The sequence below is a fragment of the Camellia sinensis genome, chromosome 4 (genome assembly GCF_055761805.1).
Source record: "Camellia sinensis isolate YWXY chromosome 4, ASM5576180v1, whole genome shotgun sequence".
Lineage (NCBI taxonomy): Eukaryota > Viridiplantae > Streptophyta > Magnoliopsida > Ericales > Theaceae > Camellia > Camellia sinensis.
Window position 1 is genome coordinate 41110389 of NC_138964.1, and position 21009 is coordinate 41131397.

Sequence of the window (21009 nt, forward strand, 5' to 3'; positions counted from 1 at the left end):
CACTCTCATGTGTAATTTGTCTCTCACTTATTTTCTAATTATCAATCAATCATTTTATTTACACATCATTAGAACTAGAAAATGGATCTAAAAGTGAAATTGTATATCGTTTTCCTATTTTGAATCTGTGTGAAAAATATGGGCTTGACTTTAATCATTTATGGGTAAGAAAGTAGTTAGTTGACTTAGATTGTAGACTAAGTAGTCATAAGAGAGTACCTAAATACCTAGTGAGATAAGCTCTCAGGTTTGAGTTAATAAAGTAACGTCGATTCATTATAATAATTTAATTGTATTAACTTACAAACATTTTATCATATGACTCAAAACTACAAAAAAAAAAAAATGCTAATTCTTTTGAGTTTCAGCCACTTATTTATTTATTCATCTCTAAATAATTAGGAATATTTTAATTGGCTAAAATCCATGCATCTTATTTGGAGGTCAAGGATTAAAGTTTTGTCCTTGGTAAGACTTGCACTCTCTTGGGCTATGCTTATGGCCTCCGATGTACCAAAAAAAAAAAAAAAAAAAACTCTTCGTTCTAGTTTTTGTTTTTATATTAATAAATTATTTCTTAGGTGTATAATAATGCTGATTAAGTTGGATCCTTCTACAATATATCAGGTGTGTACTATATGCAAGTTATGATAATTAGAGGTATTGTCATAACTAAATCATTTTAAGCATAACTAAACGAAACTTTATCATAACCAAGCACCATTTGAAGGCATAATCAAATGCATTTTTGGTTATAATCAAATTAATAATCATAATAGGTCATAATCAACACTACGATAAATCATGACTAACAATAAAATAAGTTAGTCAATAAGCCTTCTGTTCATTTGTAAAATCCAGTAACCCGGCCCCGGTTTGCTCTACCCGTCCGGTTTTCTGCAACTAAAAAGTTTAGTTTTGACCATCCCTATCTTTTCTCTTTGATTAATTTAATAGGTTCCAAATTCAATAAGCCTTCTGTTCATTTAGTTTTGACCAAATCTCAGCCGCCTCCTCTCTGGATCTCGACTCGATTCCTTTCCGTTTGGTCTCCCTTGCGCCGGCGACTTTGACGCTCTCTCCGACGATTGAAGCTCTCTCTTCTCCATCTTATGCTCAGTCCACCAGCTAGCGACTTCAACTTCTCAGTCCGACGGTGAAGCTGCAGCTCTCAGGTAGTTACTCTCTTTTACAGTCTACTTTTTGTCATATGGGTCTTGCTCTATTTACTGTTTTTTTGTCCCCCTGCTTTGACAGTTCTTTCACTATTTTTGTCATCTTGATTCTTTTCTTGAGAGATATGATTCCAAAGAATACTTTGGACTTTTTCTTTTTGTGGGTTTGTCTCCATATAACACACGACCAAACCAAACCACCAAATAAGGTCTTAAACAAATAAAAATAAGATATTTCACATTATTATTGTAAATTATAATTTTATATAGTATTGTGAGTGGTATTTGAAAATTTTATTATTTTGTTTAATTTATCTAATTAGATTTTTATTTTTATTTTTATTTTTATTTTTATTTTTTTTTGTTATTTTTATTTTTATTTTTATTTTTATTTTTTTTTTGGTATTTGATGGACTTGACGTTTAAATCAGTGATCTGTAACCCAATCTCTTTTGCGGTTGGATGACCGGTCCGATTTGCACCATATTATCATTTATGTTCTTATTGTTAGGCAATCACAAGCTACTACTGAAACGCTCTCACATTCATTGAAGCCACAATGCAAAAAAAAAAAAAAAAAAAAAAAAAAAAATCATTTTTTCTTTAATTTTTGTTAACACTTAAAGTTTTACGTGTTAATCACAATATGAATTTGATATTGTTGCAGGAGTCACAAATCAAAATACAAAATACTGTAAGTCAATTTTGATTCATTGTTTTGTTATTTTTTATTTATATTGTGTTAGCAATGTTGATTGTGAAATATATTTATTGAGGTCAACATATTTAGAGACATAAATTACAAATGTTTTGTGTTTCAACATTGAATGAATCTTCTTACTTTGTCTTGTTTTGTTTACAAGATTTGGTTAACTAGTGTCTTAAAAAGTATTGGCTCATACTGTTAAAATTAAGGATGAATATTTTAATCTGATCCACGAATGTCCGTCTATATCAGCTTGAATGGGGCAGATTTTACCCATCTTGACACTTATGTGAGGTGGGGGTGGATTATATTTTTTAGTCACCCTCAATGGGGGCGGGGGCGGGTATCGCGTCCCCAATCCAAACCCGACCCAATATAATTAATAATATATGTAAAAATAATATATATATATATATATATAATATAATTAGATATAAAAAAGAAATACTAAAAGTCTATGGTTCTATTTAAATATAAATAAATAATAATCATAAAAGTCTCACTGCTTATATATATGAAAATAAGGAAAGTTATTTAGTTTATTAAGGATTTAAATTGTTCTAAACTTTTTTAGCTATTTCAAATGTGTGGATTTAAATTGTTCTAAACTTTTTTAGCTATTTCAAATGTGGCCGGGTACCTGTGGGTATCGGGTATCCATGAGGGCGGAGATAGGGTTGAAAATTTTCACTTGTAGCGGTGGTGGGGCGGGGGCAGAGGTGGGGTTTGTCCGCGGGGGCGGGGGAATGGCAAATCCATCTCATGGCCATCCGTAGTTAAAATAATTATGCATTCTTTATTGCACATAAACAATTATTTATGACTTGTAATTCAACTGTTATGTATGTAAAATTCAAAAATAATTAAGGGAAGTCTTAAAACGTATCATAACTTGATAGTTAAAAATCATACATACATATATAGATTTGTATACTAAAAATATTTTCATATTCATTGACTCTAAAAATGGTGGGACGATGGGCATCCAAAAACTTTTTTCCTTTCACATTTGTCGACTCCTGAAACGGCGGGCTCGTGGACACCCAAAAACCTTTTCTCACATTCGTTCAGCAATAAGCTCAAAATAATGTAAGTGGGCACTTTGATTTCCCTCCCGGGTACCAATATAACACACATCTCATTTTCAAAATTCGACTCAACTATCCTGACTCATATGTTATTAACCCCTTACCAACATTTCTAAGCTTCCAAGGGATTGTATTAATCATGGACCAAAATCATAATATGCAATATGATGCATGAATTTGTAAAAATAACAATTTACCTAAAGCTCATTTATTATATCAATGAAGATTAAACATAGCAAACAACATCCAATTTCCTTCATTACGTTATAAAATTTCATAACATCTCAAAATCATTATTCGTACACCATTCCAATAAACATCAACCCAATTTCATTAATCAAGACCCAATTGAACAAAACTCCTCTTTTAAACCTGTGTTTGGTTAGGGGATTTAGAAAGAAATTTGGAAAGGAAAAGAGCAAAGATGTGTGAAGCTAGGTGAAATGTTAGTATCTTTTATTCACATTTTATCTACATTTTCCCATCTATTTCCAAATCCCTTTCTAAATCCCCTAACTAAACATAGCGTAAAGAAAAAATCAAAACTAGGGTTTAACAAAATTTGGGGCTTTTCATTCATTTGCATTTTTAAAACAAATATTCATCATCAACAACCTTTATCATCAATAGTTATTCAAAATCTTTCAAAATTTTGGACAAAACCCCCTTTTTATGCATCAACATCTATTTAATCAAATACATTAATCTCATACATAAGTATAATTAAGAAATAACTACATATACATCTCAAATCATAAATATACTAAGTAAAAAGTACCCCTACCTCAACAATGGAGAGACGGAAGCAATACCCAAGAGGAACTCTTCACGAAAACACAATCCAATCGGTGAAAATCACAGTCTCTACGCAGGCTTCGATTTCTATAAAAGATCTAAACTTGATTCTTGGTGAGAAGAGAGATTTTTAGAGAGAGAAAGGGTTTTTCGGAGCTAGGGAGAAGAAGAGGAAAGAGGAAAAGAAAAGTGAGAAAAAAAAAAGAGAGAAAAAAGCAACTTTTTAAGTTTGATTCGGGCAAACCGCTCGAGCGGTCTTTCTATCGTTTGAGTGGTGAACTCAAGCTCTCAGCATTTCGGTCTACAGAGCAATGTACCGATTGCCCCTTTTTCACTGCTTGAGCAGTAAAACCAACCTCTCGGTCACCCTAAAAATAGATTGTCACATAGACTCAGTTCCTAAGGCACTCGCTGCACATCAGTCTTATTTTCATATGTAACTATTTAAGTAAATTCAATATTTCATTTATTTATGTTTACAATGTAAATGAGGAAATACTTCCATTAGGATTCAAAGAAAAATACAAAAAAATCAAGATCCAATTAAATAAAAAAGTGGTTCCCCTATTTTAGTACAAAAATAATTTTTCAATTAAAATTTCTAAGTTTGATGTTGAAATAAAAGGGTTAATACTTTGTAGAAAAATCTTATAAAATCAAATTAGACTATTTAATATATAAGGAACAATTACTGTCACAGATTATTTTTAAAAAATATAAGCTTGTGTTTGGTTTAGTTTTGGAATTATGATTTGAGTGTGAAGTTGTGATTTGAGTATGGAATTGTGAGTTGAGTTTTGAAATGAGAAAATTTGTTTGATTATCAATTTTTAAGAGTTTTGAAAGGAGTTTTTGAATTTTGAATTTTGAATTTCGAATTTCGAAAAGAGTTTTGAGTTTTGAAAAAAGTTTTGAGTTGTATTTTGAGTTGCATTTTAAATTTTTTGGATTTATTTTTTAAACATATTAAAAAATGTTCAAGAATTTTTTTATTTTAAATATATAATTTTTATTCAGATATTTTAAAATTTTTTATTTTAAATTTTTTATTTTATTTTGTAAATATTTTAGTTTTTTTAATTTTAATATTTTAAACTCAAAATACAACTTTACAGTCAAATTGCAATCAAACACATAAGTCCAAATTCAATTCAAAAATTATTTTCAAAACTCATAATCAAACACATAACTCGAAACTCCACATTCTTTTCAAACTGTACACTCAAATCATAACCAAACACATAACAAAAAAATAAAATATTTAAAAATATTTTTATAAAATAAAATAAAATATTTAAAATAAAAATTATATATTGAAAATGAAAATAATTTTTTTTCAAATTTTAATATTTAAAAAAATGCAGCACAAAAATATATGAAATATAGTGCACATTAAAATGAATAAATAAATATTTAAAATATAAAAAATTTCTCCTAAAAAATAAAATTAAGAAAATTTTTAAATATTTAAAAAAAATAAATCCAAAATTTTTTAAAAGACAACTCAAAACTTAAAATACAACTCAAAACTCTTTTCAAAACTCATAACTAAATAATTTTTCTTTTTTCAAAACTCAATTCAAAACTCAAGGTAAGAGAAAGAAATCTCCACTTTTATGCACTGCTTTCCACACTCCAAACCAAAGAGAAATCTCCACTTTTATGCACTGCTTTCCAAAATCTTCTTGCTATCAAATATAACATATAACAAAGTTAAATAACATGCAAATCATTAAGAAAGTTCATACCTTAAGGTAGGAGGAAGAAGGAAGAAAACTCCAAAAAGTTAACGGTAGCAAAACGATAATTGCTCCGATTAGAATGAAACCCTTGACAAGCTCTACACTCTATCTCAAAGGAGCAATGTGAGAAGATGACTCAAAATGAGTAGATCTAAAGATCTCAAAAAAGCAAGTTTGAAGGAAGAAAGTTGGTTTCGATGTAGAGAGAGAGGAGAAGAAAAAGTGAAGAAAAAGTGTGTGAGAGTTCTATTTATAGTACTAGGTCAAAGTAGAGTATTTGCCCTTAAGTAAACCCAAGAATGAGTCAAAAATCTCCAAAAAAGTCAGGTCAAAATGTAGTTGGGAAATTTTTGAAAATTCTGCCAAGTGTCGATACCAAGAGGAGGGGTGTCAACCCCAAGAAGTAGTGATGAAACACCAATGTTTGAAGCAAACAGGGTGTTGACACCTGAAAGCCCTAGTGTCGACATCAGAAACCAGTAGTAACACCAAGAACAAACAGGCAGGGCAATGTTGACACCCAGAAGAGGTGGTATCAACACCAAAAAACATAACCAACAAGAAATAAAAGGAGAACAACAGTGTCAATCCTCCAGGAGCTAAGTGTCGACACCAGAACAGTAATTCTAAGTTCCTAATAAACTTTCTAACAAAACCAAACGTGAACGAACAATTTTAACGAGTCTAAATCGAATTGTACTCCTCTAAAACGAAGATACAACAACTCAAAGATCCCTAAAACAAAATAAATGAAATTAAATACATTTTTCCAAATGTTTAAAGAACACAAGTGTTACAGAAATATCATGAAATGCTTTATGAAGATTTTCTATCCGTTGATTAGTGTGTTGTGTTCTACTGTGTGTGTAATACAAAGGTGAAGAATATTCATGAAATTTTTCATGATATTTATTTTATGATATCTAGCATCTACTCATATATATATATATATATATATATATTATTTGTTAACTTGGGAACTAATCCCACCAGCACCCACTTGCGGAAGTCCCAATTAAAGTCAGTGCAAAACCCTATATAGACTAGGCTCAAGAACTTATTTTCACCTAGGAGGTTTCGAACATGAGACATTGGAGGAAGTACATCCCAAAGTCTCACGCCTTGACTACCAAGCCAACTCGAACCGAACCGCATTTTCATTATTCGGTTTGGTTGCAAATTTTATAGAACCATAAGTAGTGGTTGGGTTTTGATTTATTTCAAAATCGAACCAAGTCGTATAATTCTCAACTCTATTTTGAACAACAAATTGTCCAATCACACAATAATTTATACCATGTTCTATATTTTTTTTCCTCCTATTTTTTTTGAAAAATTATGACTTTTTTCTATATGTTGATAAAGAAAAGGAGGGCGTGATGAGTCAAATTTCTGAATCGTTGACAAAGCTATGGCAAGAGTGGGATGTTCGAGGGTTGGTTCTACTTAGTCTCGCTTTACAAATTATTCTTTTTATGTTTGGCAAACGTAGAAAGTACACAATCTCAATGTGGACCAGCGTCATTGTTTGGTTGGCCTACTTGATGGCCGATTTTGTGGCAACTCTGGCCCTTAGCAAGCTCTCTGACAAGCGCAATGCTAAGCCTAATGGCGGATTGGGGGCGATATGGGCACCCTTGCTTTTGCTGCACCTCGGTGGCCCAGATACTATAACAGCTTTTTCTGTGGAGGATAATAATTTGTGGTTGAGGCACTTCATAGGATTAGGTGTTCAAACTGTTGTGGCAGTTTATGTCATTATTTTTTCTTGGAGAAATTCCTTGCTTTCTTTTCTATCAATTCTGGCGTTCGTGGCTGGAATTATTAAGTATGGAGAGAGAACATGGGTTCTCAAGTCAGTAAGTAATGATAAATCGGGACACATTGTACCGATTTATGACCGTAGCTCGATTCAACCAATTCATGATCCACATTTAGATAATTATTACGCTAGAGAGAAACAATATGTAAGCGCTTTACTGCTGGGCCTAAAATCGGTTAAGGAATTTAAGCAATATATGGATGAATATGAACCTGACAGGACAACGTTTATGATACACCATTGTGTGGGTGATGAAATATTTCTTTGGAAAGCATTGGAGGCTGAAATGGGGTTGATGTATGATTTGTGGTACACAAAGGCAGTGGTAACTTATACCAAGGTAGGATGCATTTTCCGCTCGATCAGCTTCGCTTGTACAGTGTGTGTGTTGGTAGGATACTTCTGGCTCGCTTTTAGGAATCAACAACACTACTACTCCACGGTTGATATTGCCATCACAGGCGTGCTGGTGGTAGGAGCTCTAACTTTGGAGATTTATGCAGTTGCGCAATTATTGTTCTCTGAGTGGACAATTCTTTGGCTAATTAAAAACAAACATCTCCAACTGGTGGCCCGATTGGGAAAAAGGTTTCCTTGGTTATTCCGAATGCTTGAAAAGAAAAGGTGGTCTAAAAAGATGGGGCAATTTGATCTACTTGGTTTTTGCCTCAAAAAACAGTTCAAGCCTTTAATGACATTGACGACTTGGAGTAGGAGTAAACTTGAGTGGTTGGCTGGTATTCTGGACAATGTCAACTGGTACATGCACAAGACTTGTGTGAATGTCCAAGCTGATTCTAAACTACCTAGCATGATTCTGAGACACATAAAGTACTTGGCTGATAAAAAACTGAATGATGAAGAACGGGACACGACAAATTCGGTTCAGATACATTTTTACTCTAAAATTGTTGTTTGGCACATCGCAACAGAAATGTGCTACCATTGGGACTCGAATACTTGTCAAAGCAGTTGTACTAACTCCACCTCTGCAGACGGAGATGACGGGCAAGCTAGTATTAAGGAAACATGCAGAACTCTGTCACATTACATGATGTATCTACTCCTCAATTGCCCTTCGATGTTGGGCAATAGTGTACGGTGCATTTTTGGTGACCCAGACGATCACAGCTTAAAGAGTCAGAGGATCCGGTTCATCAATGGTCTCCAAGAGTTTCTCAAGAGGAAGAATGTGCATAATGTAAGCGAAGCTTGCCGAGCATTGGAAAATAAAGAAGTAGAAAACTTTGATTCAACCTTAAGGGAGGCACGCGAATTTGCATTAGAGCTGAAGGAAAAGCAAATGGAAGAGAGATGGGAAATACTTAGTACAATGTGGTTGACTATGATATGTTATGCAGCAATGAAGGCTCAGAAAGATAACCATCTTCAACTCCTCAGACAAGGCGGTGACCTTCTCACTTTGATTTGGTTTTCTCTCCCCCAAATAGTTCAACCGGGCGATGACAGTCAGTTTCCTCACTATCGTTTTAATGGTGGCTTTTGGCGTGGTGGCAATTATTTTGAAGATATTATCGCAATAGAGAAAAATTTAATCAAACAACTGGCAGTGTTATTCCGCTAGACCTCTAGAAAATGGTCCCACAAGTCTCTGGCATAACTCCTCCGAGAATCAACTGAAATGAATTAAATTGGCAATATTTTGCTCTTTGTAATTCTTCTTATTAAATAAATTATAGGTATGCACTGTAATAATGTAAAATAGTAATTTGTTTTTTATCTTTATTTTTCTTTCAATTGGGAGAATAACATCATTAGACAATATTCTCATACATTACACACAGTTATTTGTATGGAGGGTTTGAATCTCTTGTTTTTTGTTCATAATTTGTTATATCTGATTAATCCTTCAAATTACAAAAATTACTTTTCGATTTTTTCATTCCAAGTCAGCACATCCCACCATGGGGATAGGAATATTTGGAGTAGGGGATACTTCGGCGGAGCTACCCATGCGATGGAATTTCTATTGTTTTTGTGGGAACTTGTGTATAATCAAAAAATCACCAACACCAAATAACAGGTAATTCGTGTATTTTAAGTGGTTTATTTGCAGTTTATTTTTTATTTTTTTTAAAAATAATTTGTTAAAATAAATTTAAAAAAGTCATTATTTTTTTATGGTTCAAAAATATATATTTTTAAAAATAATTTCTAATTTTTTTTTTAAAAAAAAAACCATTTTTATGACGCTAATTTTTGTGTTATTGTTGAAGTAAGAAAGGAAATTATGTATATTATTACTCCAAAACTTTGTATTTTCTAAATAATTTATATGATGGGTTGTGCATTATGATAATTTTCTTTCATCAAACTTATTAAGTTCTTGTACATAAAATTTTTTCATAATTTGTTATATTTTTTCATAATTTGTTATATTTTTATAATTTTTTTTTTTTATCTCACTACAGTGTAATTCGCACCTTTTTATTTTTTTACGCACATCATGGAATCGCATGGGTGCAACTCACATATATAATGAATCTCATTTTATCAGAGAAAGTTGTAACTAAATTTTGTGCACTTATAATTTTTTGAAAAAATTACTATTCAAGATAGATTTTGAAAAATTATGACAATATTTGTAAAATTTACCACCTTTTTGTAATTTTTTTTCCAATACCACAATGTTTCTTAATTTTTTTTTTTTACTTTCATATTTGAAATCCTAAAAATTACACAAATAATTATTACGATCAACCTACCATCTTTCAATATATATATATACATATTTTATATATCTAACAATAACATTACATTTACGGGGAGGAAATAATTCCCCTCGTATAATCCTGTTGACCAAATCCACGCTCCTCCGTACGACGTCGCTTTGTTACCTGAAAACACAAACGTGAGCTAGCCGGCGGGTGTGTGCCGGAAACCTCTCCGATGCCTAAGTCAGAAAACTTGACAAATAGACAAAGCTCTTAGGTTCTCAGGAAAGAATAATGTTCAATTACCTCCTCCAAGGTGATGCTTGTGAGCTCTTATAAGTTTCATATGGCACAATCCTAGTAGGACTTGTATTTCTCCATGCAGAGTCCTCCTAGGATTCATATTCTTTAAGGATAATGCTTATCCTTTTACACCCTCCCCCACTGCTTAAACCAAGTGGGATGGTTTTCTCCATAGCCGAACTACTACACGACCGAAATAACACTGGCTATGCTGAGCCACAGAGAAGGCCGAACTATCCTTAGCTCGGTCTTCTCCTTTAACTCATTACTTAGGCTGTCCCTGTTCAACCTTGGTGTGCTTAGATCAAACTTCCAAGTAACAAGTTCTGACCGACTTAACCAGAGTGTGTCACGACCGGACTAATTCCGAAACCAATCTTCCCAGAACATACTGCGACCGGACTAACTCTAAGACCGGCCCTACTCCGAATTGTCTCTGGACCGGAGTAGCCTTACTCTTCCTTGGGCCGAAGCAACTATCTCTTCTTGAGCCGGAATAAACTCACCTCCTTGGGCCGAAGTAACCTTGCCCTCTAGGCCGGAGTATTCAGTACGGCCTTTTTACCTAGTCCTCTGTGTTTTGGGCCTCAAAACCCAACTCGAAGCTCGGCCCAATTTTCCCCAAAAATTACCCTCTCATATATATATACATATTTTATATATCTAACAATAACATTACATTTATTATATTTTATACAACTTCGTGTGTTAACTCATGTAAGGGGTCTCACTATTCATGTTTATGTTAAATGGTGTGCTAACACATAAGGGGATATAAAAAGATGGTAAGTGTAACATTACTCATCTAAAAAATGTAATTTGATATAGGTTTTAGTTTGCTCTTTTTTTCTGACCAACTCATCCACATATTTTCACTTTATAGTATTTTTTTTTTTTTTTGTAAATTATGAAAAAATTACCCAAAAAAAAATAAAAAATCCTAAGTTTGACCATTATAACAAAATAAATCCTAAATTTTTAACTTTGTCAATTTAAACTCTAATATTTTGATCTATTTTCAATCTAAACCATTTGCCTTCTTTCGTTAAGTAAAACTAACGAAAAGAAATGATATTTTAGCTATTAATTCAGTGTATGTGTACATAAAATGTCTAAAGTACTCTTTTTTTATTGAGTTTAATGACTGTACTACTTTTTCTTTGATTTTACTTAACGACAATAAAAAATAATTTAGATTGAAATTAAATTAAAAAATTAGGGTTTAAATTGACAAAATTATTGTGGGATATTTTCGAGAGTACCCGAGCGCGCCCGACAGTTCAAACTTTTCCAATTTTCTATCTAGTCTCACGAGTATAATGTGAAACGTAAATAAGAATCCAGATCTTACAACTTTTTATAGAAAACCCATTTTATTGCAAAATATTTGTTAAAAATGGACCGCATTACCTCAGAATCGCCGCCTAATCTTTTGAAAAAAATTAGGAAACCCGTGACCTGTCTCAAAGGCCACTGTTCATCATAGCCAAAGATGTCTCGATTCAGAACCTTAGGTATGAGGGGTGAAGGTCATGAATTGAGCACCCTTACTCACTCGATCAAAAGATCGGTCTTTACTAAACCATGATATGAGTTTTATGTATCATACATGCTCATGTTCTTATTATTTACTAATGCTAAAAATTATTATGTGAAGTAATCATATATAGACAGTGTTATTCATTTTGGGATGTTTTGATCTCAACACTATTCCAAATTGAGTAACACAACCTTCATCTACTGGCAATCATCGAGATATATCAGTTAAGCATATAGCCGCATGATAAAATGCTAGACATAGTAAGAAAAATAATTCATATGCGGGATACTAAAGCAATAAATGCTCACCTAATATTTACTCGCATCCGACTATGAAGATAAAACAAAAGGTAGTAAAATATGCATGGTCCTAGATGTAAAATGCTAATGCAATACATACACAAGAATGCAACTACAGATTCGGCTACTAAATACATGACATGTGATAGCACACAAAATCACATAATAAATGATAAGCCCATAGATGCAAATGAGCGGAATCCAAATGCATGAAATATGGATGCAAGATGTGGATATGATAAAACAAGAAAACATGATGCTTATTAACAAATACAATAAGCATGGAAATAAAAGGGATAGAAAGAAATAGAGATTGGAAGTTATTACAATAATCCTTTACGATGAAAGGAATAAATGACATGGGGTTGGAAGTTATTTACAACAGTAAATGAATAGAAAGAAATGAGGTTGAAAATTATTTAAAATAATGAATTGATGCAGCCAACAAAAACTGAATCTAACAAATCATGTGAAATAGAAAGGAAAGCTATAAGAGAATTGCTTTGTTCTGCTATATTTTGCCCGGAAAAGCCAACTGACCGGCCAAACAAATGGTCTGGTCAGATGAAAGAATTACTGGCAAGATCCTTTATCTGGTTGGCCGTACAACAGATTTGGAAAACCTTGTTTTGTGTAGCAAAGACAAAACAGAACCAAACAAAACATTTCCAAGGGATACTCATCATTTTTACTCATTCCTACCATAAAGATAATCAAGGAAGATGTAGATAGGCCTCATTGAACATTCAACAACAAAATATGCTATGAAATATGTACAAAATCTATTAAATGAACAAAGCTAATATGCACATGTGTGGAAACTAAAAAATAAATACAAGCCAGAGAAATAGATGAAAACCTACATTCATCTCTTTGTGGATAAAGGCAGATTAATACCAAAATCCATGCTATTAATTGAAGAGAGCAGATTGCCACCATTTCTAAAGTGAAGCCTCATAAAGCCAATGAAAGCTCTATAGGGTTTTTAAGAAAGTAGGGAGGAAGTACAAGAAAATACATATAACTCATCAAAAAGGTTGAAGACTCATCTTCTATGTCATGGAATATGGATATAGAATCCATTTCCATGTTAAAAGTTGGTTGAAAAGAGAGTTTTCAACACCTTTGGAGAGGAAAATCTTATAGCTTCAAAGATAAAGGAGAGAAAAAGATATAACAAAGGATCGAAAAAGATATAACAAAGGATCATCCAAGGGATCCTATGAAATTACCACAAATACTCACATGGATCAAAACACTTGGATGATGCAAAAGGGTAAGGAAAATACATGAAAGTAAGTAACTTACATTACAATCCGATGGGAGGTGGCAAAGCCGTCCACATCCTAAAGGTAAACACATATTTAAGTATAAGAAAGTAATAAATAACAAAGAGGATCACAAGTTTAAATAACAAAAAGCTATAGAGATAGAGAGGAAGACAGGAGAGAAGGATGAGAAAAGTACAAGAACTTACCCTCAAAAAGATGATAAGCGTTTTGATTACCAAAATTGATTTCAAACCCCCTCCCAAGGTCCTTATGTATGGCTTGAATATTTAGTCAAGGGTCTCAAAATCTAGCTTTGGTAGTGTTTTGGGTGGTGTGTGTGTGAAGATTGAGGTGAAAAGTTGACGAAGCTAGATGGTGTGATGCATAAGCCTTAGAATTGCTCTCTATGCCTTCAAGAAATTTCTCAACCCTTGAAAATGAAGGGGGACACATGTATATATGGACTTTTGGAGACAAATATCTGAGATATTGGTGTGAAACTTGTGCAAGAATCTAGTTTTCCCAAAAATGCTCTGTCTCTTGAACAAAACAGTTGGTTGTCACATATTTTAGTTGGCCAACCACTTTTCATCCAGCTGAAAGTTGTTTATCCATCCAAAGGAGAAAGTGTATGGCTAGACCAAAACATGTACGACCATACTATTTTGAGGAAAAAACAGGTTTTTTTTTTCTTTTTCTTTTTTTTCTTGAAGAATTGTCCTCCTTGCCACCCATCTCTAGCACTTGGATAGTTTGGCCAAAGTAGGTATATGTTAGAGATTAAAGTTTGATCCCGGATCTCCTACTGAGGAATTCGTAAGATAGCACATTCCAACATTCATCATCGAGTGTTCGGAAGCAAGTGCCCAAGTCTTAAAGAGGTCAAAATGGAGTGTCTAAAATTATAAACTCAAAATTTATTTTGTTTTAAAAGTCAATCTCTAGAATTTTTCCCCCCCTAAAATTATTTATGGTGGAAGCAGCCACTTAAAATAGTAAATAAATAAAAATGAGAGATATATAACATTACTCTTCATTATTTTAATTTTTGAAAAAGACTAGGAACTATGAATTTTTTAATCTATGGTGTACATTTAAGAATTGTAGGGGCAAAACTTAAGTAAATCTCAACTATTGATTTCAAATTTTAGATAATTTATGAGTATTTTTTTTTTTGGACTTACATGCAAATCTTAATAGGTGGACTTATTACACAGTAGGTCAACTTATTACACAATAGGTCCTGTAATAATTAGCAATATTTTTATTTTAAAAAAAAACCACTAATTATTAGTTTTTAGCTGCAAATTTAGAAAAACATTTGTAATTGTCAATTTTTAGCGACAGATTCAGAAAAACGTTGGTAATTGTCAATTTTTAGCGAAAAATTTAGAAAAATGTTACAAAAACTGTCAGTAATTGTCTATTATTAGGGAAGACTATTAGTACCAATTTTCAGTGACGAGTTGACTTAATGGGAATAAAGTCCAACTATTAGGACCTGTTGGTAATTTATCATATTTTTTCTAAATTTGTAACATTTGTGTTAATTTTATGGTCTTTTATGATCTACAGGAGAAATGGTAAATTACACTAACATCTCTGCAAGTTCAGAAAAAATGTAACGACTTCTACAAGTTTAACATAATTATAAAAGTCTACAATGTAAACAAATGGCGAGCACCTATTGTGCGGACCATATTGTGTCACATCATAAAATATGAGTGGTTCAATAGGTTATCTAGTAGGTTACTAAAACATTCATAACCTTTCTCACAAAATGTATAATATTAATATAAAAAAATTTAATTTCAAAAGTTCTATAACTTCTGTGTAACGACACCAAAAGCGTAACTTTACTAACAAAATGATAACAGTGATAAGAAAATGTATAACTTTCAAAACTTTCATATCTATTTTTTTTATTTGATTATATATCTTTTGTTTAATGATGCAAAAATTGTAATTTTGCTCACAAAATATGGGGTTAAATACATTTTACCCTTTTGTGGTTGGGGGCTAGAGCATTTTATCCCTTATGGTTCAAACATATTCACCAAGCCCCCGCGTGTTTTAGACTAAAGTGCTGCTGTTACTTTTTATATCAAAACTAATTAAAAGTTAGGGGCGTAAATTTGGCTAGGACCACCCCACCCTGGCCTTGGGCTTGGGTCGGCCCATATCGAGCCTTGCGGGCTCCGGTCAAAATTCGGGTCTGGCTGGCCCACGAGCTAAAAAATTAGGCCTAGGGGGTATTCGGGCCTTGCGTGACGCCCCAAAATCTACTCTAAGGGTTACAGTCAAGGGAGAGTCACTAATGAGTCCTATGGCCAATAACCAAATAAGATCCTAGATTGTCGAAGGAGTCAACTTAGCCTTCCTTCTAAATCCAGCTTTCTTAGATAGCGCACTACCCTTTTGACATATCTTAAAAGGCATTGACCCAAGGTCTCATAGGCAATGTAAGGAATTATATTGGTGTTGAAATATAAGTACGTAATAATAATAGAATAATTACAATCCTTAATTACAAAAGCTAGTTCCAACAATAATACATCCCAAAGAATATGGACTTTATAAAACAACAAAGAAATTTCTAACTAAAAATAAATAAATAGAGGTAAGGGTCATGCCATTGAAGTACATAACACAGATTACATGGTTAGTTGTTCGTAGTCTTGAAATCCCCCAAAGAGATTTCGTCCTCCCAACTCCAAGAATTGGATACGGATTATTCGGTATTCCCCCTCTTTTGCTGCTTTGTTGCAAACCTTACCTCGGATGCCTACCAATGGTTATATACCGCATAGCGCCAACCGCAGGCCCTCAAAAGAAGCAGTAATGATGGGCCTTTCCCAAATCCCTCCTTGCATCGAACCACCTAGGGTCCGAATACAACTGCTCCATTCAAGGATTCCGAAACAACCACTTGCGCAAGATTTAGCTTACCAAAGGGGATGCATCCCACTAACCAATTCCATTTGAACATAACTTCATCTCATAATATTACTCATATGATCGAAACCCCATTAGCCACCCCCATTAAGTTTTCCGTTGGATTAACGTTATAATTAGTTAGTACAAACGAGAATAAAATAAATTGCATAAGTGTAAGCATCACCAAAGGACAAAGAAATACATAACCATGACATGTATAATATCATACTAAGTCATGATTGTACATAATTAAACATATTTATAAAGTCAAGAGCACAAAACACCAATGTAAACCAAATTTCCAGATTCAGAGTCACTTAAAGATCAAGATTAAAAGAACTATTTCAAATTTTTCCCAAATATGGCCTTTCTATGGTTCTTAGCAAATTTTATCTAGTTTTCAGAACATTTTTCAAAAATGGAATACCTTTTCCAGATTTTTAGTTATTTCATAAATACTCCAGCTCCGTCCAAATTCGTCGACCGTTACAAAAATCGGATTGTCTCACAAACCGCCCACTCGTTTTCAATGAAACCAAGTTTCCTTGAAATCTAACTCCTTAAGGAATATGTTGACATAAAATTTAGGTCCAGAATATTTTTTCAAATTTTTCTAGAATTTTTGAAAGTTGGCTGTAAAGCAAATTTTTCTGGCACAATTCTTAAAATAAGTAAGTTGGTGAGAAAAGAGGCCAACTAGGGAAAATTTTCCACTTCTCTTGTGATGAAAACATGCTAAATAATATGTATTAAACTTAGAAATTTAAGGTGAAGGTGTGCCTTTGGAAAGTTTGAGAGATTGATATAGAAAAAGTAGTTTTATACCGCTTAAGAGAGATACAAGAAGGGTAGAATCAAGACTTAACTCCTTTCATTTTTTACATAAGAATACCATTAAAGCACATCTGAAATGAATGTTTAAAACTTCTAAGAGCATGTATTTGAAAGGAAAAATAAGAGAGAGTTGTTTTGTGGCTTACTTGAGGCTTGTTGGAATTGTTAGCAAACTTCTCTTCCTTCTCCTATCTTCCACAAGCTCACCCTCCTCCCTCTCTTTCTCTTAACCGAATATAGTGTGTGTGCGTGTGTGCGTGTGCGTGTGTGTGTGTTCTTGTATATAAAATTCTAAGGGAGGTGTTGCTTTTATAGAAAAATTGGTGTGAAAGGTCCAAAATGCCCTTTGGTTGGAATTGAATGGGGTGTTTTCGATTTAGTTTGAATCCAATGGAATAGTGGAAGTTTAGAGGCCTTAATTAGGTTCCTAAACATGATCTAGTTAGGGTTTTCCTCCTAATCAAACCAACCTAGTTACATATATACATATATATATATAAGTTTGTACCAAGTCAAAGATATTTTCCATAATTTATGCAAACTTGTCTCAAAAGTACATTCATCATATTTTCAAGGTGATGTCCGGTCATGTGAGGTAGATTTGAGGGACTTTTTTATATTTTGTTGTGTATACAATTGTTGAAAGTTGTAAAATATAATGTTTAAAAAATGATTTTAGGGTACAAGGATATATAATAATATATAATAGTACTTGTTTGGGTTCATTGTGTTATTTAATAAAAATGTGAGCACTTTGGGTTTAATTTATGAATTGGAATACTTATTTTAGTGTAGGATTAAATTAAATTAGAGTTAGAGAGTCCAATTCGGTTTGGATTCTTGTTTCGAACGAAAAGGCCATCATCTACCGACGAACATGATGACAATCAGAAAATCTAGAGTTTTTGAGTGATAATTCCACATTTAGGGGGTCAATTAATCAGTATTTAGGGTATTAGAATAGATTCCTAGGTTACCAAAATCGATTAGGGTTTGCGTGGTTCTAGTTGGCTATGCATTTTGGTCCTAGGGTTAGAATTGCAATTAATTAAGAAACTGAAGGACTTCAAAGAAATAATTTTAAAAAAATAAGTGACTCTTAAGAGAGTAAATTTGTTATATGTAGGGCTTTATGCCTACTGATGTTGCCTATGTGTATATATGTTTGTATGTTTATCCCAATAGCTTGGGCATGTAACAAATTTTGCAATTTCCTTGATTTGAGAAGTCGTTGTTAGGATCGATAATCCTAGTATCATTATATATTTATCATTTTTGAGAAAAAATACCTTGATCAATCTAGTTAGGAGGTGCGGTGGTGGTTATTTATGTTGGCCCGTGTATCCTTAATGAAAATCCAGAAACCTGCATGGTTAGGTGTCGATCCTTCCGGTTAGTACTAGTTTCACAACCCAAACCTGCCCCTATAGGTTTAGCGTCGTAACCGGCCAGTAATCCTTGGATTACCAAAGGCCTCTGACCAAAATAACATATAATTAGGGGCTGCAGAAGCGAATATATAAAACATACGTAGTCCAGTAAGTTGTGCTAATATACATGGGACAAAAATTTAAAAATTTAAATAACATATACATATATGACGTTAAGTCCACATAAGTCATGCAACTCCGTGCAAGTATTACCAAAAGGGACTTAGCCTAGTGTACGGATAGACAAAAACAAAACAAAACGAATTCTTGGCTTGATCCACAAAACTTGACTTCTCAAAACAGGAACCTCCCTAGGAGGCACAGTGGCTAGCTGACTCCAAACTCCAGGTCCTTAATTCTAAGCCTGGTCACGTGCCTAATCGCCTACATACATAAATAAATAATGAGCGGGAGCCAAGTAAATAATAACAAAGTAAAGGGTTAAATGCATGATGTCCAGTTTTAGATTCAGAAAAAAGAAACAGATTCATATTCTTATTCTTGTTAGAATCATAAATAGAAATAAAAGTTCATACTCAATCAAACATGGTACATCCAATAGCGCTAACAGATCATTATAGAGCATACTTGTCAGTCCCATAATGGAACCTCTGGTACCAGGAACTTGTAGCATACTTGAGTCACGGTATTGTTACCCCCGAGAGAGGGCCATGAGACCACGGTATTATTACTCCCGGGCAAGGGCCTTGTGCTCATAGACCACGGTATTGTTACCCCCGGGCAAGGGCCTTGTGCTAACGATACCACGAATACTTTTCGATCAATATATATGGGCAATCATTCATTGGTTTAGAACATAACATGTAAGAAAACAAAGCATTTTTCGTCATATCATATCATATAAGAAATTACTTAAATGTAAACATAGTTTTACAAAGTTATTACTCACAGATGGCTCTTGAGGCAGACAAACCAAGCAGACAAATCAAAGAGCTTACGACGCGTGACCTACACAAACATAACAGATACATACTTGAAACACACACCCGGATAATACTTAACTCATTTCCTTCGTTCTTAGTGTGTTTCTACGTCTTATCCTCATTATTGTGGCTTAATCTTGGCCTAAGAATGCCTAGGATGCAATGAGGATGCTAAAATACACTTGAAAATATTTAACAAAACTTGCTAAAAACAGGGGCCTCGCTCGAGCGCAACTTCCTTTGCTCAAGTGGAGGTTCCAGAGTGGTCGCTCGAGCGTAACATCAGTCGCTCGAGCAGTCTGCAAACTTCTACAAAAGTATTGGTTGCTTGATTTTTTCGCTTGACTCTCACTCGAGCGTGAGACAAAGGTCCTCACTTGAGCGCAACTCTTGTCGCTCAAGCGGTCAGCAAAACATGTAAGCATCTGGGAGCATGCATTTTACGCTCAAGCGGAAGTGCAAAAACAAGGGTGGTCGCTCGAGTGCAGGATCAGTCGCTCGACCGCAAGATCTGTCACTCGAGCAGTGAGGTCGAATTCTGGAATTTCCAGATTCACCTCCAAGCTTCCAAACTTGAATTCAACACATCAAAACTCATTCTTTTGGGCCAAAAACTTGAGAAAACAGGTGTAAACTTGGAAAACATTGGGAATTCAAAATCATTTCACAAATTCAAGGCCAAAAGCTTGCCAATTGTGTAAAACAAAACTTAATTCTTTGAAAACATAACATACATGTATTGCCTTGACTTCAAAACTTCCAAAACATGAACATTTGATGTAAAATGGTATCAAACAAGATGAATTCTCAAAATAATGGTAAGATGAACACATGCGTGAGTGAATTGTTTGAAATCAAATTCAAATTGTGACGAGATGAACATGCATGCATAGTATGATCTATATTCCTTCATTTTAGCCCAATTCTAACATTACATAACTTAATTCTTTGGATTCATGTGCTAAATGATTCAATTCCAAAGTTACAAGGTTGAATTCTTACCTAGAAGCCTTAATTCCCTTGATTCCTAGCAAGTCTTGCTCAATACCACCAATTCCTTGAATTTCCAAGCTAAATTCTTTGTTAAACTCAACTATCTCTCTCTCTCTCTCTCTCTCTCTCTCTCTCCACATTTGAAGTCAAGAAGATGAGAAAATGAAGGTGTAATTCAAGGCCTAAGTCACAATGTGCCTTATATAGGCTTGGTTAGTGATATATAATTAAAGGCTAATCGTTTGATATTTTTAACTCTAATTATTTTGTTCCGAATCGAATTTTAATTAAACTTACCATAAAATTTTAAAAATTCTAACTAACACAGAAATCAAGTCAATTTCGGCGAGCAAGGTCGGCGAGCAAGGTCCGCTTCGCGACTTGTCACTTGGCGAGCAAGATCAGCTCGGCAAGGAACTCCAAGGTCGGCGAGCAAGGTCAGCTCGACGACTTTC

General features: G+C 33.6%; 1 protein-coding gene across 4 annotated transcripts in view; it reads left to right on the forward strand.

Annotated features, from left to right (window-relative positions):
- Nucleotides 1-579: 579 nt before the first annotated feature.
- LOC145824600 (uncharacterized) overlaps nt 580-21009 on the forward strand; it is a 150406-nt gene continuing 129976 nt past the window's right edge. The window contains exons 1-2 of one of the 4 annotated variants that reach the window (XM_082924677.1): nt 580-627; nt 958-1175. The gene's annotated coding sequence lies outside the window, so the exon portion shown is untranslated. Of the gene's footprint in view, nt 628-894; nt 1176-1842; nt 1968-21009 lie in introns of those variants that run through there. The other 3 variants (XM_082924678.1, XR_014366395.1, XR_014366394.1) reach the window with 3 other exon arrangements.